Source organism: Scyliorhinus canicula, chromosome 19 (assembly GCF_902713615.1).
Source record: "Scyliorhinus canicula chromosome 19, sScyCan1.1, whole genome shotgun sequence".
NCBI lineage: Eukaryota > Metazoa > Chordata > Chondrichthyes > Carcharhiniformes > Scyliorhinidae > Scyliorhinus > Scyliorhinus canicula.
Window position 1 is genome coordinate 82,729,200 of NC_052164.1, and position 25,372 is coordinate 82,754,571.

Genomic DNA, 25,372 nt, shown 5'->3' on the forward strand with positions numbered 1-25,372 from the left:
TAATGAAAACGTAATTTTTAAAAGAATAGTGATCACTAAAGTGCAGGTGGAATCGAAAACCTACTGCAGGCACTTCTGATTTTCACATTCAGAGCTACAGATTATATAGGGCCAGGTCTTGCTGAGGAGAAAAGTATGCAATCACCATGGAAATGAAGCAACATCCCAGAATTTAAAAATTGCCACTAGTCGTCTGCTGATTGGTGTCACTCACCCTCAACCTCAATGATCAAAGGTCATTGACCTGAAATATTGGATGGAATTCTTCCATCCGTAACCAGGTCCTGTGGCTGGGGTGGTGATGGAGAGTGTTTCCCACTGCAGCGGCTGACAGGCAATGCGCCATATCTTCTGGTCCCAATGTCATTAGTTATGCACTCGGGAGTTTTGCGCCTTGTTCCATGGCAGGGCACGCTTGATGGCGCACCCCTCACCTTCACGACGGCATGGTAGCACAATGGGCGGCACGGTGGCACAGTGGTTAGCACTGATGCCTCACAGCGCCAGGCTGTGTCAGTTCCATTTTGACATTGGGTGACTGTCTGTATGGAGTTTGCACGTTCTTCCCATGTCTGCATATGTTTCCCCCGGGTGCTGCAGTTTCTTCCCACAATCTAAAAATGTGCAGGTTAGGTGATTTGACCATGCTAAATTACCCCATCATGTTCAAAGATTAGGTGGGGTTATGGGGATAGAGCAGGGGAGTGGGCCTTGAGGGTCGGTGCCAACCCGATGGGCTGAATGGCCTCCTTTCTGCGCTGTTGGTATTCTATGATATCTGGGTACCATATTTCAAAGATGCACAGATATCCAGATATTCAGTGCCGCCTCCTAGCATGTCCTGCTGGGACATGTGCAGGTTCACAGGAACGTGTTCATGAACCTGTTGGGAAGGGGAGGCTAAGCAGGGAAACCCACCTTGGATTGGCGCAGATGGTCAATGCCGTCAGTGCTAGGGGACACACAAGGGGTCGACCACAGAGGACTGGAATAGGATGAATGCGCCACCTGTGTAGGTTTCATCAGGCACTCACATAAGCCACAAAGGCTCCAATGTTTCAGGGTCCAAGACCCAGTGGCAATGACATATCCTGCCTCACAGCTCCACTTGAGTGTAACTACACTGAGGTGGAGTGACCGCTGTGCCTCCTTCACCCTTCAGTAGGCACGGAACACTACAGGGAAGTGGGTTGGGGGGTGGGACGGGATAAGTGGAGAACCGGCATAGATGCAGAGGGAACCAGTAACCTCTGCAAATCGCATACCTGTCAGAGCCTTCCCCCAATGTGTGAATGTGCTCAACGCTCTGGAGGAAGCTGGTGCATAACCCTCCTGTCCAAATCGCACCAGTGATCACTCGCTATCTTACAAGGGGAGGAATGACCAATTAATCAAATTTCAATGCATGCAACTCCTCTCAAACATTTCCTCTTCTTTGAGCAGAAGAAGTTCCATCACAATCACAGAGATCGTGATATGACGGGAGGGGAGGAGGCGATCGTTTCTCAGGTCATTGACGAAGTTCAAGGAGAGGGTATATTGCGCTCACAGAATTGATGCAGGACAGAGCAATTGGCGGTGGGATGCTCGGTTTTGGGCATCACCCAGTCAGGAGTCATCCAATCTGTTGTATCTTTAAAACCTCTGATACGTTTGGCCAGTTTACTTACTCAAAAGATTTACCCAAGTGCCCTTATTTGTGAGATGAACAAAGGACAAAACAGGTTCACAGTTTAACGCAATTTTATTCACAATTCTATTTCTCAACAAAATATGACTCAGACTCGCAGCCGAGCTTTGGGTTTTACCCGCACTTAGTAAAGAAGGCTGGCAGGCTACGATCACTCGATGTGGATGTCTTCTCTGGGTTCAAAACCCAGCGTCCTTTCTTCCTGCAATGGTTGTGCCTGGGGAACTCCCAGGTTATTGCTCCAGATCTGTTCGATGCTGCTTCCTTTATACTGGGAAGCTAGGGTTGAGTTATAGATACACGCCCACCACTGGCCATTATCCTAGCCAAACCCCAACTTGTTAATGGGCGAGAGTGGATACTCCCGTTTATCCAAGGTGATTCAATCAAGACCCATTGTCCTCTGAAACCCCCCTTGTCTGACCAGTCATCAGCTCATTATAAAGTCTGGTGGGTTCTTTTGTCTGTTCTTCATTCTGCTGCAAAGTTGATCACCTGTGCCTGTTACATATTCATAATCTTTGGAGTGGGTAATCACAAAGTCCATATAGCAATAACAGGTTTATGCCTTGACTTGGGTGCTTTTGCAGATGGCCAGTATCGATTCCAGCCAGGGTCTCATGACTATTGTGACATTCCTGGCCTATGTGTATCTTCTCAGCCTGTTTTCAGTACCTCAAATATATGCAAACCCAAGGGTCAAATGTTGGAGGCAGCTGATGCTGTCCCTTGCACTCTACTTTCACACTTAATGATGCCTCCAGGAAGAGACCCAGGCCTTCACCCTCCACCAGCTCGGGAACGCACAGCTCAATGGGTATTAGTACTAGTTCAGGAAGGGTCCCACAATCTGGTGGTCACCGCAGTAGGGGGTCGAGGCCAGGTCAGCTGAGCTCCCCAAATCTCAGAGGACTGCTGGGAAAGAGGCATTTGTGAGGTCCCAATCAGATGACAAGCCTCCACATCCAGCCTTCCATCTCAAGGTGGAGAGTCAGCGAGGTGGGAGACCATTAGGCAGTGTTGTTGGGAGCCCGCAACAGAGTGGTACGTGAGTAGGAATAATCCATCCACTTGCTCTCTGATGAAGTAGTGTCCATGTGTGCATGTATCAAGCTTTCCATAGGGAGGATTGCGGACGCCATGGCAACCCTGGTCCAGCAGAATGCCCAGTGAGCTGACCTGCTCTCCATCGCCAGGGGCGAATTCATGCAGAGGAACAAGGCACCTCTATGTTCCTCCAGGTGCCCCTCCTCCTCAAGGAGTCAGCCCTCAAGCACCCAAAGGGAAGAGGAGCAACAGCTGTACTTCCCTGGTTCATCCACTCGGGACTCTCAGAGGTTGTCTGCTCCCTCCAAATTCGCTTAACCTGTGACCCCTTCAACCTCCTCCTCTGTCAACAAAGAGGGAGCAGCTGGCCCACAGGGGGACAGCCACAAAAAGCAGCCCCTCCCCCCAGGCCACAGCTGTCTAGAGGATGGCCACTCATTTCATCAAAGACACCAGGGAAGGCATCACCACAGGCTGTGCCCATCCCTGCTGTAGATGTCAGGGCCGCATCCAGAAGTATTAGGCTGTGTGACACACAGACATTTAACCAATAGGCCAGTAAGAAAGGACATGACCAATGTGCTTTCACGACACACACAGAGGCGACACTACCACAGGGGGGCATTACACCAACCCATATAAAAGGACACAGCACACATGATCTTCCTCTTTCCAGTGGAGACACTTAGTGAGTACACAGGGTTGATTAAACACATCACACCCACCACGTGGATTCTAGCAGACTGGTTAGATAGTCTGAGTAGCTATAGCAGGATTAGCAGGAGAGTCGAATCCAAGTAGGAGAATCGTTAATAGTTTAATAAATGTATTAAAGCTATCTCCAAGTCTGAACCTTCCTTTGTCAGAGTGCACATCAAGGAAGCAGCTTATGCTACGTCAAGAGCATAACAAAACATGTCCACGTGTACTGCTGCCCTTGAAACGTAAATGCAAATTTATACTGGCAGGCCCTGTCTAACGGGATGGACCAAAAGCCATTGCTGAAGTCCAGCACTGTGAAATACTTTGCCTGTACTCCCTGTTTGAGCATGGTCGCGGGACTCGTGGCAACAGTGGGGGCTGCTAAAGGGGTTACCTTATTAAGTTCTCGGTAATCGATCATTAGTTGCCATGAATAATTGGTCTTTTTTACCGGCCAAATTGGGGCATTATTTGTGGAAGCTATGGGTCAAATAACTCCTTGGTCTAACAAATTGTTGAGCACCTTTGAAATCTCACCCTTGGCTTGCTGCGGGAAACCGTATTTCTTTTGCGGCTTTGGATCGGGACCTGAAATACTCACTGTACCTGGGATCTTCCCACAGTCGTGTTTGTGTTGTGAAAACAAAGCTTTGTGTTTTATGAGGACCTCTCTGATCATCTGGTCTGCACTAATTGTTTGCGGATTAAACCAATAGTCCCCTACTGAGCAAATCCTGTTTTCATAATCCCCTAATGTAAGCGTAAGGGAGCCCCAGCTGTTTTAGCCATTCACCAAACACATTTGTTTACTGTGTCAAATGAAAGGTTATGGGAGCTCGTAAAGTCAATGCCTAAAATGTGCTCTGCGGTTTGGGGTAAGTCAACTAAAACGATGGGGTGTTAGGTGTTAATGTTCCCTATCTGGATAGGCATGGGAGCTGTGATATATCCTTGTTGTATGTGGCCTGTGAATCCACTCAGGGTCATGGTGTCTGTGGTGGGCCATTTGTCCTGTTGAAACATGGTGGAGGAGTTTAAAGTGGTGTGGGATCCTCCTGTGTCCCAGAGAAAATCGACTGTATGCACCCGGACAATGACTGCAACTACTGGTCTGCCTGATTTGGCCCAGCGTGTGTCACAGACCCAAGTTGGGGAGTCCGAACAACGTCAATCTAGGGAATTGAACGCTAAGTCGTCTGAACAGGCGCTAACATTATGCATGGGCCTAACATTGTTCCTAGATGGGGGTTTGGTTGTTGGTATCGTTGATGGTTCGGGGGGGTTTTCTCGGCAATCGCGGGCGTAATATCCTACGTGGCCACAATTGTAACAATCGCGTGGTGCCTGTGCTCTGGGGTGCTGTCCCTCGTGTCTACCCTCGTTTATCCATGCTGGGTCCTGGCTCGTCCTAACTGGGTGCATGTTTGCTTCTATATCGTCCTGATCTGTCTGTCGGTGTAGGGTTTGTTCCCATGCTCTAGAAAGTCTTTTAAGTACCCAAACCTCATTGTGTGTGTGGTCTGTGGGGTTGTAGTTTACACAAGCCTTTTGACCTGCGTCTGTGGCATGCGAGTCTAAGGTGCGGGACCATTTAGTGGTGTCCTCCTCATTTAGGTGTGCGCGGTCGAAATCCCCAAATACTGCCTTAAAATGTATCCAGAGGCGACCGGCAAATGCAGTTGGATGTTCTCCCTTCTTTTGCCTGCAGTGATTTAAACCCTCGACTGGATCTCCTTTGTTATACCCGATGGCATCTAATATGGTTGTTTTCATTTCTCCTCCTGCTACATTTTTGGGGTTCTGGCAAAGCTGACCGTACAGACTGGCTAAGGCTCATAACTATTAGCTTTACTTCCTCCCTCTCATCTAGGCCGTACATAACTTTTAGTTGGTTCACCTCCTCAATGAAGCTGTGCGGGTCTGTGGTGGGCTGGAATGGAATAATTTTCACGCAAGCGTCTCTTAATTGGGTTAATAATAGTGGGATAGTATAAATTATATCAGGCTCGTCCTGATCCGATGACCTGCATTCTGTGGTATCCGGATTCATGGGGATCGAATTGTGAGTGGGGGTGTGTGCTGCCTTTGCAGTCGGTGCTGCGGGTGCTTTTCTTTTTGGGGCATGGGGGGTTAGACTTTGATTTCCTGTGTTCTCTACGTATTTTTGGGCGCTTTTGTTTAACTCTTGCCAATCGGGAGCATCTTCCTCATCTAAATCCTGCCGGAAAGTGTACCCGAAGCCATTATGTACTGAGAGTAGCGACTGTAACTTTTCTATCTTCTGTCGGCATTTAGCATGGTCAATCTTTATCCTCCCCCGCCCATTGTGTTCCTTTCCCTCCCACCACCCCAGCCTATTCCATTACCTATTTCTGCACCTTATCGCTCTCACCCCCTTCCTTCCTGGGACTCAAAGTTAAGTTGAAAGTGAGGAAGTTCTGTCCCATGCAATTGGCCTTTTCTGCTCTTTACACAGAGTTTGTATCTACTATTGCCGCTGTTGCTGCTGCTTTCCCAGCCCATGTCTGGGCATGAACCCATCCATCCTGGCGGGTGCAGTGAAGTAGTATTCCTTCAGTTTGGCAAGGTACAGCATTCCAAATCATATTCCATTCTTGTAAAGGGCTGCCTTGGCTGTGATAAATTCAGAACGGTTTCTTGGTCAGGTCTGTCCCACTGGCAGGACCGTGTGTCCCTTGCCCAGTTTAGAATCTTCTCCTGAACTTGCTACCGGTGAAGTTTTGCAATGATAGCCCTTGGTTGCTCTCCCACTTTAGGCTTTGGCCTGAGCAACCTCTCCTTGATACTCTCCAACAGACCCATGATGCAGAGGTTTTGGCAACTCAACCGGATCTCCTGGTCCTCAACCTTCCCCTTCAGTGCCAAGGTCACTCTGGTCAGTCGCCGCTTTCCCCAGTTCTCTGACTGTCACTGTGGTGATATGCATCACTTTAAATACACAAGGAGTTAATGTAAATACACATAGACTAGCTAGACACTAGAGGGAGCACCAGAGACACGACACACAGACATTCAACCAATAGGGCAGTAAGATAGGACACGACCAATGGGCATTCACGATACACACAGAGGTGACACTACCACAGGGGGGCACTACACCAACCCATATATAAAGGACACAGCACACATGATCTTCCTCTTTCCAGTGGAGACACTCAGTGAGTAAAGACACAGGGTTGATTGACCATCACACCCACCACGTGGATTGTAGCAGACTGGTTCGTCAGTCTGAGTCTGAGTAGCTATAGAAGGATTAACGATAGAGTCGAATCCAAGTAGGAGAATTGTTAATAGTTCAATAAGCATGTTGAAGCTATCTCCACGTCTAAACCTTCCTTTGTCAGAGTGCACCTCAAGGAAGCAGCTTATGCTCCGCCAAGAGCATAACAAGATAGTCACCTCTTGTGCCTCCAACTGCTGCTCTGTCTTTTCTGGCGCCATTTTGAAAGGGGCCAGGGCTTCTCCAACCGCCGCCTTTACTGTTGCCATCATTTCGAGCTTGATGGCATCCCTGTGTTTTAGTAGCTCTGGGTCAGGAGGTTTATCCACTCGCTTATCGGTGGGTAGTCCAGCGTGAGTCCTGGTGACCCAGCCTGTTCAGGTGTGGCCATTTCCGGCTCGCCCCCATGTTCGCAGACCCTCGTTCTTCCTCTCGAGGCTTTTACTGATTCCACCGTCTTTCCGGGTCCTAGAGTTATACCTGGGCATTTCTTGGTAGTTGTGCTGGTCTTGGTGGGAGGTGGGTGGGTTTCAACAGATTTAGTGGCCTATTTTCATGCTAAAAGTGCTGATTTTCTGAATTCCCGGAGGAGAGCCACCTTTCGTGTGTCCACTCAGCTCATCCCCGTCGCCGGATGCTGTGGGGGTCACTATTAACCAGAAACTGAACTGGAACAGCCATGTAATTGCTGTGACTGTTAGACCAGTCAGAGGCTGGGAATTCCGTGGGGAGTAACTCACCCCCAAAACCCGTCCGTTATGTGCAAGGTATAAATCAAGGGCGCGATGGAATACTCCTCACTCTACACCATCCAGCATAAAGCAGCCTACTTGATTGGCATCCCTTAACATTCACCCCCTCCACCACAGTGCACAGTGGCAGCAGAGTGTACCATCTACAAGATGCACAGCAGCAACTCACCAAGGCTCCTTCACCAACACTTTCAACAACTTCAACACCTTGGATTGCTTTGTGCGTTCAAGCTTCCACAAAGTCTCTCATGTACCCAACCATGTCAACAGAACACTACTGCTTCACAGGGTGTATTGAACCTTGGAATTACTTCCGATGTCGGACTTCTCACTCGCCAACTTCAACAGGTCCTCACCTTACAACTCTATCTTTAACTTCATTGAACAGTACTTGACTTCAGTCTGCCTGAAATTTCTCTTTTATCTCCTGGTTTCTGGAACTACTGTTGTTTTAGCTTCGGGGACTTGATTTCTGCCCTTTACGCCATTGCCCCGCCGGTGCTGGCAGTTAGTGTGAGAGCTGCTTTCTTCTCAGGTATCTGGTTCCAACTGAACCACAAGTGCTTATGCATTTCACTGTGGGCCCCAGTTGCTAAGCAACAGCCTAGTCTTTCTTTAAACTCTATTTGTTTTCACGTTGTAAATCTTTAATTTCAATGCAGGAACAGTTTCAAAATCCATAGACATGAAAGCACTTTTATTTAACATGGAGCTAAATAATGTTTCAACATTTTTCTGACAGAGAAACACAAGATTAAACTTACTTAAAGCTATACTTTGTTTCCAATGCCCACAAATATACATATTGATTACTTACAACTAGCTCTGTTTCCTGACAATAATAACAAGGTATTTTTCTTACATCATTCCTGTGACTTTCACAACCTGATATTAAATGTAACAACACTGCTCAGTGTGGTTCCCTACAGACTGCAGTAGAAATCAGGTCCTAGGCTATTTTAACTCCTGTTCCCTACTCGCCACCAAAGAAAACGGCAAAACTTTCCTTCATGCCACTTTATCTTGTGTGGCATCTCCTTATTTTGCTTTTACCTCAGGAAAGCCTGCTCAGGCTGGAGATTTAAGCTTTTGAGTGGCTCACTTTCTCCTTCTGCTTTCATCGTCCCCATTTTCAAGAGCTTTGCAATATTTCCAGTCAAGAGGGAACCTGTTTTCATCTGTTTCCAGATCTCTGTTAAAGCCTCGCCAGACACAAGATGGCCTGCAGCAGGCTTGACTTTCTGACTACTATTTCCTATTCCTGTGAAGAAAGGTATGATTTACCATCAGTTCGTCTCCCCACTAGTGTCGTTGAGATATTTTTTAAAAACCCACCATTCCTGCAGTTGTGAACTATCTTTGGTGAAGCATGCTCCAGCACAATTACCAATTCATATTATTAATACGATTCAGTGAAGCCAGATCTGGAGCTATTCAAACTTTCCAGAGAACTTTTAGCATGCAATTTGCAGAATAAAGTTGCATTTATTTTCGAATTGGAGGTGCGGAAAATTAATTTTGATTTGAATTAAAATTTGCTTCATTTCAGACTGAGGTTGGACTTGCACACCTGATTTACACGTCGGGTTTAGTTGCAGTGTGAAGTGGTTTCAGCCCTGTGTGGATGCTTGTTGTAGCTATTCAATCTGTTATCCCTAACTTCTACGAACGAACGATTTGCAGGAGGCTCAGGTTTACAACCGTTTATTCAAGCATTTGCAGGAGCGACAGGCCAGACCAAGGGCTAATCCGAACTCTGGTGTTTTACAGAAAACTGCACCTTCCAATACCATTCTTCGCATGTAGATAGACATTGTTTATATTTCAATCTAAGGGCAGCACAGTGGTGCAGTGGTTAGCATTGCTGCCTCACGTCGCCGAAGTCCCAGGTCCAATCCCGGCTCTGGGTCACTGTCCGTGTGCAGTTTGCACATTCTCCCCGTGTTTGCGTGGGTTCCGCCCACACAACCCAAAGATGTGCAGGGTAGGTGGGTTGGCAGCGCTAAATTGCCCCTTAATTGGAAAACATGAATTGAATACTCTAAATTTATACACAAAAAGATATATATATTTCAAGCTGACGTTTCACATAGATGTTGACTAAAGTGGATACATCCTGTACCAGGCATATATTTACGCCCAAACCCATTCTAGAGGCCTACTAGCTTATCTTAGTATTGCTGAGGCAACTATATTGCTCTCCATCTCTATTGCTTAGGCAACTGTCCTTGCTATCCAACTTTAAGACTGTGTTGTTGTGGGCAAGGTCACCTAATGAGGGGCTGGTTTAGCTCACAAGGCTAAATCGCTGGCTTTTAAAGCAGACCAAGCAGGCCAGCAGCACGGTTTGATTCCCGTACCAGCCTCCCCGGACAGGCGCCGGAATGTGGCGACTAGGGGCTTTTCACAGTAACTTAATTGAAGCCTACTCGTGACAATAAGCAATTTTCATTTTCATTTCATAATGCAGGTCTTGCAGCCAGAACATTAATTGGCATAGTTTTCAAGTGTTACACGGGTCAACTTGCTGATTCTTAAAACAACGGCATCGGCTGACCTTTTAACAGACATTCACAAACCCCTTTTAAAATTTATTTCTTATCAGTTCTTAATCTTCACTATGCATTCATATTAATTCATCCTTTATTATTAGTACTTCCCCTAACAATGCTAAACATGTACAATCTAAATATACGACCAGGAGCCAACTTGTATTGCCACAAGGAGGGTTAATCTGCTTTGCTTTTTGGAGCTGGCATAAAATGGTATTTTGCCAGTCTGCATAAGTTCAGCTCATGGTTTTCCGTTGGATTGCTCCGTAGCATTGTCACTCACCAATTTGTCCTTAAGTTAACTTGTCCCCTCGCTTACTTCTGTCATTGAGATTGCCAGAGAGAATGTGTATTATTCTTACATTGTAATAATTTGTACTTCCAACACTTCCTCTGACAAACCTGCCAAAATTGTTTCTGTTGCTTGCGTATCTTGCTGCAATTTGGGTGCAAGATATATTTATCTATGCTATTTACTTTGAATGAAGGCACGCTAATATGTGTTGCTTTACACTTTATATTTATTGCTGCATAGAGTAATAACAGCACAGAAATAGTCCATTCAGGCCATTGAGTCCATGCTGGCTCCCTATAAGGAAATCAAGTTAGTCCCATTCCCCTGCGCTATGCCCAGAACTCTATGCAAGTTTGTTTCCCTCAAAGGCCCATCCAATTTCATTTTGAAATCGCCGACCACCTCCGCTCCTATTACCTTCATGGGCAGCGAGTTTCAGGCCATTACAACTCACTATGTGAAAAGTTCTCCTCAGCATCTCTTACGCAAAATCTTACATCTGTGTCTTCTTTCTCTGCTTGTATTAGTGTCTGATGCAAAGCGTCATGGTGCAAATAGAACAACTTATTGTTCTAAGTGACAGCTGAGATGTGGAAAGCTACATTTAAAAAAAATAATTATGTGTTTTGAAGCATGTTTTGTTTTAAACAAATTGAACAATATCTTCATTTATGTCAATAGTAGGGTCAATATTGGGGGTAAAAGACATAAAAATGATGAAAAGAAACAAAGAGCCTGAATTGGACTTATTCTGATACATTTGCGGATGAAAGAATTTGCCCAATTTGGACAATTTTAAAATCATGTGTGCTGATCTCTTTCGGAAAAGGCATATACTCCCCTCCCAAGGAGAGACAAAACATCCCTTTTCACAATGACAGTACCATTGTTAGCGCCCTGCTAAAAGGTTTTCCTAAAAGCTTTTTTCTTTCATGCATCAACTAACAAAGATCCATGGCAGTAACTACAGCAACAGAAGTAGATCTGGTTATTGAACGGACTTTTTACATTAATGGTATCCTGGCAATGTATTCACAGTTTAATGCATGTTTTTCAAATCCCTGATGAACGAGAGAAAACTATTCCTCGACTTGCTATTTGAGCCTGTATAGTTGAAATTCAGATTCTAACCAGCGTAAACCAAATATAGAACTCATCCACTTGCTCAGCAGGGCGCAATGACTAATCCTGAGTTTCCTATTAACCTTTTGGGGCTGCAGTGGTAGTCATGCATTCACAATTAAGATTTGAAGCCCTTACGTTAAATCAGAAGGTGTTCATTTATATTGCGTTCAATGCAAACAACTTGATTCAATTACAGATTTTTTTCCCCGAAGTTCTGTGAATATTTTAAGTGCCGCAAAAGACACAGGGTATGATCTATCAGCCACATCCCGCCTGAACTGGGGCAGGACGCGGCCAGGAGAGGCTTCTTCTGAGATTTATCCGGCTCGCCGTGCCTCGCGAGCTCTAACGGGATCTCGCGAGATGTTGCGATCTGGATCCCACCCATTGTGAGGACCCCCTTATATGTGAGTTGGGTCATTGGGGATGTCTGGGGGTCACGTCGGGGGGGTCAAGAGATTGGGGCATCATTTATAAATGGCATCTCCATCTCTTCTGCAATTGTGGAGTTCCGGCTAGTGGAGATCCTCAGTGCAGGAAATGTGACCGAGTGCAGTCTTGAGGGGGCGTTCCCCATTGGACAATCGGAAAAAAAAACAGAGTTCCGTTAGATAGCGGGATCATCCCTGCCGCCTGTAGCAGCAGGAGCGACCTCTCAATTCCAGCCCAGAACAGACTCTGTTTTTGTTTCGATCCACCCCATATTTTCTTGGAAGGTTAAACATTGACAAAGTTTATGTGCTGATGATTTTTATTCTCATGGCAACTGCAGTACTATTCTATTGAGATGTAACACATTCTGCCAAACCACTTATCAGACTTCAATCAGACCTCTAATCTTCTCCCTCATGCTTCATGCTGTATCAGATTATCACTACTCTGTCATTCTTACATTACAATGCCTGGCATTGATCTATTCTAAATATACAAAAGTCATCTCTTAAATGCAGAGTTGATCAGCCATTAATCTCAAACTCTGACAAGAAGAATGGCAAGCTCTGTACTACAGGTTGATATAATGAGCAGAGTTCTAGCACACTAAGGTTGAGGCTCATCGCACTCACTAAGCGACATTATAACAACCAAGACTTTATAGAGCCAGCCTTTAAAACACTACAACCGTTGGGCCAGTTAATGTTTGGAGTGAGACTCTGCAAAATAGAATCTCGTTCCTCTTTGTTTGGAGTCAGTTTGGGCCTTCACACCAGATTTATACTCCCAAACGTTGGCTTCAGGCAACTTGTGGGGCTGTGTTTTCTGATGAACTGTTGAATGGGTAAATCTTTCTGGAGCACTGTTATAGCCTTTTTTTCTTCTTTTTAAAAAAAATTTAGAGTAACCAATTAATTTATTTTCCAATTAAGAGGCAATTTAGCGTGGCCAATCGACCTACCCTGCACATCTTTGGGTTGCGGGGCGAAAACCATGCAAACACAGGGAGAATGTGCAAACCCCACACAGACAGTGACCCAGAGCTGGGATCAAACCTGGGTCCTCGGCGCCGTGAGGCAGCAGGGCTAATCCACTGCGCCACCGTGCTGACCTACTGTTATAACCTTTACAAGACCCATGGGGATGATCCAATTGATCTCCCCGTGGGGCTCGTGGAGTATGAGCTCCGCCGCTGAGGGACAGGGGCCCAATAGCAGGCTTGTTAATTCCCTGAGATAAAAGCTGGCCCAGGAAGGAGCCGACATCTCAGGGTGGTCCCGGCCACCTGCAAGTTCCATCCAAGCCAAACACCATCCTGATACGGAAGTACATCGCCATTCCTTCATTGTCTCTGGGTCAAATCCTGGAAAGAATATGGAAGGCTACAGGATGCTGACTTTCAATCTGCCTTTAAGTCCCACCCCCTCCCACCATTTATTGTGAGGACAGACAGGAGTTGAACATCTCATCTGAAGGACTGTTCGGGAGCGCAAGGGGGCGGCAGCATGGGGTGTAGGGTGAGAGATCCTTCTGTGGGGGTAGGGGGGCGCTGGATCCGGCGGGTGCCAGATCCCGGAGGGATACAGTGTCCTGACGGCCGTCAGGGAACTCGACAAATGCATACTGGGGGTTGGAGTGGAGCAGGCGCACCTTCTCAACAAGGGGGTCGGTTTTGTGCGCCCTGACGTGTTTCCTCAGAAGTACGGGGCCCGGTGTCCTCAGCCATTCCGGAAGTGAGACCCCCGTGGTAGTGCCCCTGGAAAAAATGAAGAGCCTCTCGTGAGGGGTCTGGTTGGTCGTCGTACACAAAAGGGACCTAATAGCGTGGAGCGCGTCTGGGAGGACTTCCTGCCACTGGGAGACTTGGAGCTTTCTAGACCGGAGGGTCAGTAGGGCGGTCTTCCAGACCGTCGCGTTCTCCTTTTCCACCTGCCCGTTCCCCCAGGGTTGGAGCTGGTAGTCCTGCTCGAGGCAATGCCCTTTTCGAGCAGGTACTGACGCAGCTCGTCGCTCATGAAGGACGAACCCCGGTCGCTGTGTACGTAGCTGGGGAAACCAAACAGGGTGAAGATGCTATGCAGAGCCCTAATGACTGTGTGGGAGGTCATGTCGGGGCACAGGATAGCGAATGGAAAGCGAGAGAACTCGTCTACGACATTTAAGAAGTAAACGTTCTTGTTAGTTGAGGGGAGTGGCCCTTTGAAATCAATCGCGAGGCGTTCAAAGGGCCTAGAAGCCTTGACCAGGTGGGCCCTGTCTGGTCTATAGAAGTGCAGTTTGCACTCCGCACAGATCGGGCAGTCCCTGGTGACCGCTTTTACCTCCTCGTTGAAGAAAGGCAGGTTTCGGGCCCTAATGTAGTGGGCGAGCCGGGTGACCCCTGGGTGGCAGAGGTCATTGTTCCACCTGATCCTCCACCTCAGAATTTTATCGTTTTTTATTTTGCCCCTTTGCGAGTTGTCGAACATGAAGGCAACCGATCTTTGGTCGGTGATGAGGATGAACCTCCTACCTGCGAGGTAGTGCCTCCAGTGACGGATAGCCTCCACAATGGCTTGTGTTTCTTTCTCGACTGAAGAGTGTCGGAGTTCTGAAGCGGAGAGGGTACGGGAGAAAAATGCAACTGGTCTCCCTGCCTGATTTAACGTGGCTGCAAGAGCTACCTCTGAGGCGTCGTTCACTACCTGAAATGGGGTGGATTCATCCACCGCCCGCATGGCAGCTTTGGCGATGTCCTTGATGCCGTCGAAGGCCTGGCGTGCCTCGACTGACAGGGGAAATCGTGTGGTCCTAAAGAGTGGGCGGGCTTTGTCCGCATATTGAGGGACCCACTGGGCGTAGTAGGAAAAAAATCCCAAGCACCATTTCAGGGCCTTGGGACAATGAGGAGGAGGCAGTTCTAAGAGGGGGTGCATACGGTCCGGGTCGGGGCCCAGGACTCCGTTTTCCACGACATAGCCGAGGATGGCTCGTCTGGATGTGTGGAATACGCATTTCCCCTTGTTGTACGTGAGATTCAGTTTCTGTGCCGTCTGGAGAAAACGGTGGAGGTTGGCGTCATGGTCCTGTTGGTTATAGCCGCAGATGGTGACATTGGCCAAGTACGGAAACGTGGCCCGCAGCCCGTACTGGTCCACCATTCGGTCCATTGCTCGTTGGAACACCGAGACCCCATTGGTGACGCCGAAAGGGGGCCGGAGGAAATGGAAGTGGCGGCCATCGGCCTCGAATGCCGTGTAGTGGCGGTCCTCTGGGCGGATTGGGAGCTGGTGGTATGCAGACTTCAGATCCAACGTGGAAAAGAGCCGGTACTGGCCGATCTGGTTTACCATGTCTGCAATCCTGGGGAGGGGCTACGCGTCGAGGAGCGTAAATCTATTCATAGTCTGACTGTAGTCGACCACCATACGGAATTTTTCCCCGGTCTTAACGACCACCACCTGAGCTCTCCAGGGATTATTGCTGGCCTCTATAACCCCCTCACTGAGTAGCCTTCGGACCTCTGCTCTGACAAATACCCTAACCTGCAGGCTATACCGCCTGCTACGAGTGGCTACGGGTTTACAGTCCTTAGTGAGATTGGCAAAGAGAGGAGGGGGGGAATTTGCAGCGTAGCGAGGCTGCAGATCGTGAGTGGGGGCAGGGGCCCTCTGAAGCTGAGGGTGAGGCTCTTGAGGTAGCATTGGAAGTCGGGACCCGCGGGGCTGCGAGTGAGGGGAGCGGTTACTGCGAGTTGCTGGGGAGTTGGATGCTGGGGCCCTTTTAGCGAGGCACACTCTTGCGTAATGCCCTTTTCGCCCGAAGCTGCTGCAGGTCGCGTTGCGGGCCGGGCAGTGCTGCCGAGGGTGCTGATTCTGGCCGCAGAAATGGCAGGCTGGAGCAGCATAGTGGCTGGCTGGGGCAGCATAGTGGCTGGCTGGGGCAGCATGGTGGCTGGGCAGCCGCGTAGCACAGACTTGGGGGAGTCGCTGGTCGGGGGCCCATGATTGGGTCGCAGGGTCCGCGGGGAATGAGTTAAGGCTGAGGAAGGAGACCTCCATCGTGGTCGCAGCTTCCACAGTCGTTTCTAAGTCCTGGGCCCCCTTTTCCAGCAGTCGTTGGCGCACATAGTTAGACCTGAGGCCCGCTACAAAAACATCACGTACCGCCAATTCCCTGTGTTCAGCCGCGGTAACCGCTTGGTAATTACAGTCATTGGACAAATTGTTAAGTTCTCTTAGGAATTCAGCAAGTGATTCCGTAGGCCGCTGACGGCGAGTCGTAAACACATGGCGAGCGTAAACTTCAGTAATGGGCCTTACATACATTTTTTCGAGAACTGCTAGCGGCGCAGTATATGAACTGGCCGAGTTTAGTTGCGTCGAGATTCTATGGCTCACCCTCATGTGCAGTAGACTTAGCTTCTGATCCTCTGTAGTTTCAGCTGTGCTCGCTTCGGCCAGGTAGGACTTGAAGCACCGAATCCAGTGGGAGAAGATTTCTTTAGCCTCTGCATCCTGCGGGTTGAGTTCCAGGCGTCCAGGCTTGAGGGCCGATTCCATAATCGATCTTTTACTGTTCTTAAGTCGATTAAATTGATGGAACCATCAATTCATCAGACACATGTTTCCGATGTGAATCTAGGCTTTAATTGACTTACTTCAGAGCCAGCTTGTTACCTGTCGATGAACTTGTAGTGACTCAGGCTGACTCTGGACACAGGTACTTGAACCAAGGGTGGAGTCCAGTACAAGTTCCTAGGTGCTCCCAGCGCTACTCCCCCTAGTGGTAGGACAGCGCTACTGCGCTTACAACAACAGTGTGAATTAACATATATATTAACATATATTACATTCACCACAGTCACAAACCATAAAAAAAGTCCAATGTTTTCAAATCTGAAAAATTTATGAAACTCTTATAATTCTCAACTTCCCCAAGCAGCTGGCAGGTAATTGTAGATGGGCATTGGAGGTTATCCCTCGTCTCTTATTTGAATACACACTCCTCAAAATAAGTTGGCATTGAGCAGCGCCACCAGCACTCTAATTGTGGCAATGTGACAATATTGTGATTACTGAAATAGTGATTGTAATCAAGATTGTTTAATTAAAGTGGGAATGCTTCAGTATTCATCGCTCTTAAAAAACAGCACGAAGTACTTTTAACCAGAAACGAGATACAATACAGAAATAAATTAAGTTTATCAGCAGCTCAACTCATGAGTAGCAACGTTGCTAATTTGATATTTAAGAAGTCTGGCGTTGTGTACTTCAGTTCCAATGAGGCTTTTTTTTTGGTGAATGCTCCTGTAAATATTGCACAGTGACTCAAATTCCTCTTATGTGAAACAAATCATCCAAAGCATTCACTTCAGGTGATAATTATTTATTGAGTAATTGTGCCTTCTGTCTACCCACATGCTAATGCTGACTCACTTTTAAGAGCTTTCTTCAGAAACTGAAACGACAGAGAACGGAGAGTAATAAAACTTGCTTCTTGCCCTTTGGGCAGCCCATACTTTATAGTCGGAGATGCACAGGGGATAGATGGCTCTAAGTTAGGCACTTATTTGATGCAGACATGTTCCAACAGATGCTTAAATCTCAATAAATCTGATGGGCAAATAAATAAGTTCGCCTCACTGCGGGTAAACTTTTCTCTGCTAAATTATATTTTTGCCTAAGGTTTCAGAAAAAATAAACCTCAGGATTAGGGCCAGGATTCTCCCCTACCCAGCGGGGTGTGGGGTCCCGGCGTGTTGGAGTGACGTGAACCATTCCGGTGTCGGGCCGCCCCAAAGGGGCGGAAGTCTCCGCACCTTTAGGGACCACGCCCTCACATTGAGGGGCTGGGCCCATGCCGGAGTGGTTCCCGCTCCGCCAGCTGGCGTGAACGGCCTTTGGCGCCACGCCAGCTGGGGCCGAAAGGACTTCGCCGGCCGGTGTAAGTCCGCACATGCGCCGGAGCGTCAGCGGCTGCTGATGTCATCCCGGCTCATGCTCAGGGGAGGGGGTCTCTTCCGCCTCCGCCATGGTGAAGACCATGGCGAAGGCAGAAGAAAAAGAGTGCCCCCACGGCTCAGGCCTGCCCGCCGATTGGTGGGCCCCGATCGCGGGCAAGGCCACCGTGGGGTCACCCCCCGATGTCAGATCGCCCCACGCCCCCCCCCCCCCCCCCAGCGCCACCAATCCCGCCGGTCAGGTAGGTGTTTTGATTCCCGCCGGCGGGAGAGGCTTGACAGCGGCGGGACTTCGACCCATCGCGGGCCAGAGAATCGCCGCGGGGGGCCCGGCGCGGCGGGATTGCCGCCCCCGCCGAATCTCTGGTGGCGGAGAGTTCGGGACACAGAGGGCGGGATTGATGCTGGTCCCGGGCGATTCTCCGACCCAGCGGGGGGTCGGAGAATCCCGCCCTAGGTTTTGATTTAGATAAACTACAACTTTAAAAATCTGGCTACCTCACGTGAAAGGAAACAGAAAATTAGTTGAAAAGATTAAAGAGACTCTGGCAGCAAAATTAAAGTTTGAGAGTGAGCCAACAGAGAATAGTGAAATATAGTCAAAAGGAAAATCAGTGTGTGAATTTACCGATTAGGAACAGGAGTAGACCACTCGGCCCTTCGAGTTTGCTCCTCCATTCACTAAGATCATGGCAGATCTGCTTGTAATTTCAACCCCCACATTCCTGCATACGGTAGCACAAGTGGATAGCACTGTGGCTTCACAGCGCCAGGGTCCCAGGTTTGATTCCCTGCTGGGTCACTGTCTGTGTGGAGTCTGCACGTTCTCCCCGTGTCTGCGTAGGTTTCCTCCGGGTGCTCCGGTTTCCTCCCATAATGCAAAGGCGTGCTGGTTAGGTGGATTGGCCATGATAAATTGCCCTTGGTGACAAAAAAAGCTAGGAGGGGTTATTGGGTTACGAGGATGGGGTGGAAGTGAGGGCTTAAGTGGGTCAGTGCAGACTCGATGGGCCGAATGGCCTCTTTCTGCACTGTATGTTCTATGTTCTATCCCCCAATAACCTTTCACCTCTATGTTAATCAAAGTCTATCTAGCTCAGCCTTAAAACATTCAAAGGCTCTGGGCTGGATTCTCCAATCCTGTGGCTGTGTCCGCAGAATCCGCCTGGTCTTACAACCAGAAAGTTGGCGCAACCCCCGCACCGATCCACCAGCAGGTGGGGGGCGAGCAGCCATGCAGCATGAAGCCCCAGACTTTACCTACGGATACAGCCGCATAATGGCGGTTCCATTATGGTGGTGGTCTGCAGCAGCCACACTGTGCAACATGGCGCCGGTCACGTGCGGACCCGGCCTGCCATACACTGCCCCGCTGTGACCAGCCTTGCCCCCCCGGACCAACCCCCACCAATCCCCCCCAGCTCCCACAAAGCCCCACCTGCCAGCGGAACAGCTCCCACACGACTGGCAGCGTTGGACTCAGTCCGCAGCTGTCACGCGAGGTCCTCGAATGGTATTAGCACATGCGAGCTCCGTCGTCGGGCCAACCGGAAGTTGCAGAATCCTAGGCCAGCACCGGAGGGGTTGGCGCGTGCCAACCAGTTCCAAAGGGCTGGGGCGAGTTAGCGCATGCACACAACCGCCGGCATGGTTCCGCGCATGCGCAGACCGGCCGACATATTCTAGCACATGCGCAGGGGGGTGACTTCTCTGCGCCCACCATGCCGGAGCTCTGCAGGGGCCAGCATGGAAGGAAGGAGTGACCCCATGGTACAGGCCCTCCCACAGATTGGTGAGCCCCGATCGTGGGCCAGACCACCATGGGGCCCCCCCCCCCATGGGCCGGATCCCCCCCGCGATGACCACACTAGCCGGCCTACCAGCCAGGTCCTGCCGTGTGGGACCATGTCCAATCCACGCCGGCGGGACTGACCAGAAACCGACAGCCGCTCGATCCATCAGGGCCCGGAGAATTGCCGGGGAGGCGCTCCCAGCGGCCCCCGACCGGCGCGCCGTGATCCACACCCCCGCCCGGAAACTGGCACCGTCGGGGGGTCGGAGAATCCCACCCAATTAGCTCCCTTGTCTTTCCACAGATGCTGTCAGACCTGCTGCGATTGCCCAGTATTTTCTGTTTCAGTTTCAGATTCCAGCATCTGCAGTTAGTTGCTTATTATAAATGCTTGTGTTTGGTATTTTCAATGAAATCTTAAACATTGTAGTGAGGAGCTAATCTCCCATCACATCTTATTGAGTGATTCGGGTCAGGAAGAAACTAGGGGCAGGATTATCGCTGTGGGTTTCTGAACCCCACCATCAGGCTGAAGGGTGGGTCTCATTCAGTGGGGTTTTCCCCAGGACAGCCAGTTAATGACTGGATCAGGACAGTCTCACTATCCAATTAAGGACAGTGGGTGAGCTCTTGGAATTGGAGGGTCACTTAGAGGCCTTCCAAATTGAATGGAGAGCATCCTGCAAGGGCAGGTGAGTTGGGGATAAGGGGCGGGATTCTCCGACCCCACCGTCGGGTCGGAGAATCGGCCGGGGCCGGCGTCAATCCCACCCCCGCCGTGTCCCGAATTCTCTGTCACCTGAGATTCGGCGGGTGCAGGAATCGCGTCGCGTCGGTCGGCGGGCCCCCTGCGGCGATTCTCCAGCCCGCGATGGGCTGAAGTCCCGCCGCTGACAAGCCTCTCCCGCCGGTTTGGATTAAACCACCTACCTTACTGGCGGGATTGGCGGCGCAGGCGGGCGCCGGGGTCCTGGGGGGAGGCACGGGGCGATCTGACCCCATGGGGTGCCCCCACAGTGGCCTGGCCCGCGATCGGGGCCTACCGATCGGCGGACGGGCCTGTGCCGTGGGGGAACTCTTTTTCTTCCGCCTTCGCCATGGTCTTCACCATCGTGAGGAGGAAGAGACCCCCCTCCCCTGCGCATGCGCCGGTATGACGTCAGCAGCCGCTGACGCTCCGGCGTAAGCGTGGACTTACGCCGGCTGGCGAAGTCCTTTCGGCCCCGGCTGGCGTGGCGCCAAAGGCCGTTCACGCCAGCCGGCGGAGCGGGCAGCACTCCGGCGTGGGATAGCCCCTCAATATGAGGGCTTGGCCCCTAAAGGTGCGGAAGTCAGCTTGACGCCGGAGTAGTTCGCGCCACTCCAACACGCCGGGACCCCCTGTTCCGCCGGGTAAGGGAGAATCCCGGTCAAGGTGTTTCAAAAGTGGTTGACTTCTCCCCAGCTTTTAAAAATATAAACTGAAGAATGTTTTTTCCAGCAAGGTTAACATTCTGAATGGCGGATCCGGTACAGGTGGAGTAGCTCACGTTTTTAAGAAATTCTTTCACAGGATGTGGGCGCCACTGGCTAGGTCAGTATTTATTGCCCATCTCTAGTTGTCCTTGAGAAGGTGGTGGTGAGCTGTCTTCTTGAGCCGCTGCAGTTCCTGTGGTGTAGGTATACCCACTGTGCTGTTAGGGAGGGAGTTCCAGGATTTTGGCCCAGCGGTAGTGAAGGGATGGCGATATATTTCCACGTCAGGATGGTGAGTGACTTGGAGGGGAATTTCCAGGTGGTGCTGGTCCCAGGTATCTGCTGTTCTTGTCCTTCGAGATGGCTGCGGGTTTGGAAGGTGCTGCTGAAAGAATTGCTGTTGAGAATGTGGTGATGAGCCGCCTTCTTGAACCACTGCAACCCTATGTGGTGTAGGGGTGACTCTGATATTTCATGATATTGGTAGCACAATGGAGCGGGATAGTCTATGTTCAGGAAACGAGAATGCGGAAACAGTTTGGGTAGAGATAAGAAATGGCAAAGGCAATGGACGCGATTCTCCGTCTCCCACGCCGGGTGGGAGCATAGCGGGAGGGCCTCCCGCCATTTTTCACGCCCTCCCGCTATTCTCCCCCCCCCCACGCCCGACCCATGCCACGAATCACCGCTTGCCGTTTTTCACGGCGAGCGGCGATTCTCCGAGGCCGATGGGCCGAGCGGCCGGGCCTTCACGCCCGTTTCAACACGGCAGCAAACACACCTGCTCGCTGCCGTCGTGAAACGGGCACCAGATGCCCATTTGGGGCATCTCGGGGTCCGATCGGCACGGCAGTACCACGGCCGTGCCAAGGGGGGGCATAGGCCCGCGATCAGTGCCCATCGGTCGCGGGCCGTGCGTCCGTAACAGACGCACTCTTTTCCCTCCGCCACCCCGCAAGATCAAGCCGCCACGTCTTGCAGGGTGGCTGAGGGAAAGGACGGCAACTGCGCTTGCGCAGGTTGGCGTTGTCCAACCTGCGCATGCGCGGCCGACGTCATCGGCTGCGTCAGTCGGCGTGACGCTTGACGTGCAGCCTTGACGACCGTCGTCAAGGCCGCACCGCCGTGACGCATGGGGCCGCGCTCCTAGCCCCGCCCAGGGGGGAGAATCGGCCCCGGAAGTGGGCGTGAAGGCTGCCATGGGTTACGGCCTGTCCCACGGCAGCCTTTACGATTCTCCGCATTTGCGGAGAATCTCGCCCAATAAGTCACTTGTGGGAGTCGTTTCTTAGAACAGCATGTTCTGGAGCCAACAAAAGCCCAGGCTAAACTAGACCCAGTAATGTACAATGGGATGGGAGTAATTAATTGTCAAGGGGCGAGATTCTCCATTTCCCGGCGCCAATTTCATAATGGGTGGTGCAGGGACTGAATTTTTGTGGGGATGCCAATCAAGCAGACAGCTTTGTCCTGGGTGGTGTCAAGCTTCCTGAGTGTTGCTCAAGCTGCACTCAGTCAGACAAGTGGAGAGTATTCAATCACACTCCGAACTTGTGCTTTATAGATGGTGGACAGGCTTTGGGAGTCAGGAGGGGACTACAAAATTCTGTTTACTACAGAATTTCCAATCCCTGAGAAGCCCTTGTCGGCATGGTAATTACAGGGCTGGTCCAGTTCAATTTCTGGTCCATGGTAATCCTCAGAGTGTTCAGCCTGTTATTTGTTCAGGGGATGTGGGTGTCATTGGCTGGTTTGTTCAGCCATTTTTTAGAGAGCATGTAAGAGTCAATCATATTGCTGTGCATCTGGAGTCACCTATAGGCCAGGCCAGGTAAGTACAGCAGATGTCCTTCCCTAAAGGATATTAGTAAACCAGGTAGCTTTTTACGATGGGGGATTCAGTAATGGTAATGCTATTGAATGTCTAGGGGAGATGCTTAGATTATCTCTTGCTGAAGATAGCCTCATACTTGTGTGGCATAATTGTTACTTCCCACTTATCAGCCCAAGGCTGGGTGTTACCTGGGTCTTGCTGCATATGGACACAGACTGCTCCAATATCTGAGGAGTTGCAAATGGTGCTGAACATCATCAGCAAATATCTACCTTGTGATGGAGAGAAGGTCAATTATGAAGCAACAGAAGATAGTTGGGCCTAACAGATACTACCTTGAGGAGCTCCTGCAGTGATATCAACCTCCAATAATCAGAACCATCTTCCTTTGTGTTAGGTATGACTCCAAATGATGGAGATTTCCCTCTGATTCCCATTGACCAGTTTTGCTTGGGCTCCTTGATGCTACACTTAGTCTAATGCTGTCTTGATGTCAAGGTTAGTCACTCCTCCCTCAGCTCTTCAGATCAGCTCTTTAGTACATGTTTGCACCAAGGTCAGGAGCTGAGTGGTGCTGATGGACCACAAACTAAGCACCAGTCAGCAGGTTATCCCTGAGTAAGTGTCACTTTGAAAGCACTGTCGATGCCCCCTTCCCATCACTTTGCTGATGATCGACAGTCGACTGATGGGGTGGTAATTGGCCTGGCTGGATTTGTCTTACTCATTTTTAGATTGGCCACACCTGAGAAACTTTCCACATTGCTGGATTGATGCCACTATTGTAGCTATTCTGGAACAGCAATAGGGCATCACCTGAGCTGAAAGGAAGGCGCATGTGATTACATTTTTCATTTTCATTCAAGTATTGTTAATATATAATATCTATAAGGAGGCCAGTGGCTGCTGCAGCATCCAAACAGACAGGGAGGGCTTCCAAGCCTGTCTGGGATCCTAAACCCCCTCATCTTTCATGCAGACGCCACCTCCAGGCAGCTAAATTGGCCCCCATCTCTTACTTGAGCCTGGATGACTGAGAAATCCAAGCTGGCCTCCGTTATTTGGCCTCAGCTACCCATTACTTGTGGGTGGTTAGCTCTACCACCCCCACATTGTCCCCACAGAAATGGCCTGGATTGAATCCAGGAACTGGCACGTTAGCCAGTGGTGCTATTCTTAGCTCCCGCCCACCTCCGATCCCAACACTGACAGGGCCTAAAACATAAACCCGCTGTATCCAAGAACAAATAAATAATTCAACATTTGTCAAATTGATGATAAATGTTCAGTTAATCAGAGAAAAAGGAGCAAGGGAATGAATCAGAATGAAAGGCATACGATTAAATATCCTAAACTGACGTTACTACTGCTGAACATGCTCTCTTTATAACTTTCACATTGGAAGTAGACATAGACATAGAACAGTACAGGCCCTTCGGCCCTCGATGTTGTGCCGAGCCATGATCACCCTACTCAAACCCACGTATCCACCCTATACCCGTAACCCAACAAATCCCCCCCCCCCACTTAACCTTATTTTTTAGGACACTACGGGCAATTTAGCATGACCAATCCACCTAACCCGCACATCTTTGGACTGTGGGAGGAAACCGGAGCACCCGGAGGAAACCCACGCAGACACGGGGAGGACGTGCAGACTCCACACAGACAGTGACCCAGCCGGGAATCGAACCTGGGACCCTGGAGCTGTGAAGCATTTATGCTAACCACCATACTACCATGCTGCCCTATGCACATTTGAATTTAACTGCACAGTGGATGGAACTACCTTTAGAAAGCTGCTGGGTTCATTTAGAGTGGTGGAAACGTCTTGGTCTAAAGGGTAAATGAATGGTATTGTGTTGGTGTTCTTTACCATAGATACACATCAGCAGCCTGAGCTGAATAATATGTACTGCCAAAATAATACTAGCAAGAGCAACTTGGGCCTCCGACCTCTGTAATTACCCAACAAAGATAAATGCTGATCATTCACGCATTTTTGTTTTGAACAGTATGTAATCAGCAAATGTTAAATATTTTTGAAATGCTCAGAATTCTGGGTACTTTCTCTGATAATCATTTGTTTTCTGCAGTAAATAAATACAGGCCTTGGGTAATCTCCTCTCCCTTCAAATCCTTTCTTCTGAATGTTACACTCCCTGAGGTAATGCTCTGTAATAAATCATTCATATTAAAGGTACAAGTTAGTATGGAAGCTTGCGCCATCATCCGAAAATCTGCACCTTATGTGAAGCACTGCGTTTGGCATCCACTTTCTTGTGATGTATTATTTTCAAACCAGTGACTCTGCCATTCCCTGGTTCATGTTGAACTAAACTAGTTATCTGGCTGCGACAGAACATAAATGGATGTATTCCCGCTGCACTTGGATTCAAGGTTACTCATTTGATAATTTCAGGTAAAGGGATAGCCATTGCCATTGTTTTTATTTCATACGTTTGGCACATGGCAACTCATTCTTTCCAATTGGCAACAATTGGCGGAAGAGAT

At 49.5% G+C, this 25,372-nt stretch overlaps 1 long non-coding RNA gene across 1 annotated transcript in view; it reads left to right on the plus strand.

The window, feature by feature from the left end:
* LOC119954299 overlaps positions 1–25,372 on the plus strand; it is a 144,696-nt gene that overhangs the window by 590 nt on the left and 118,734 nt on the right. The window lies entirely within an intron of this gene.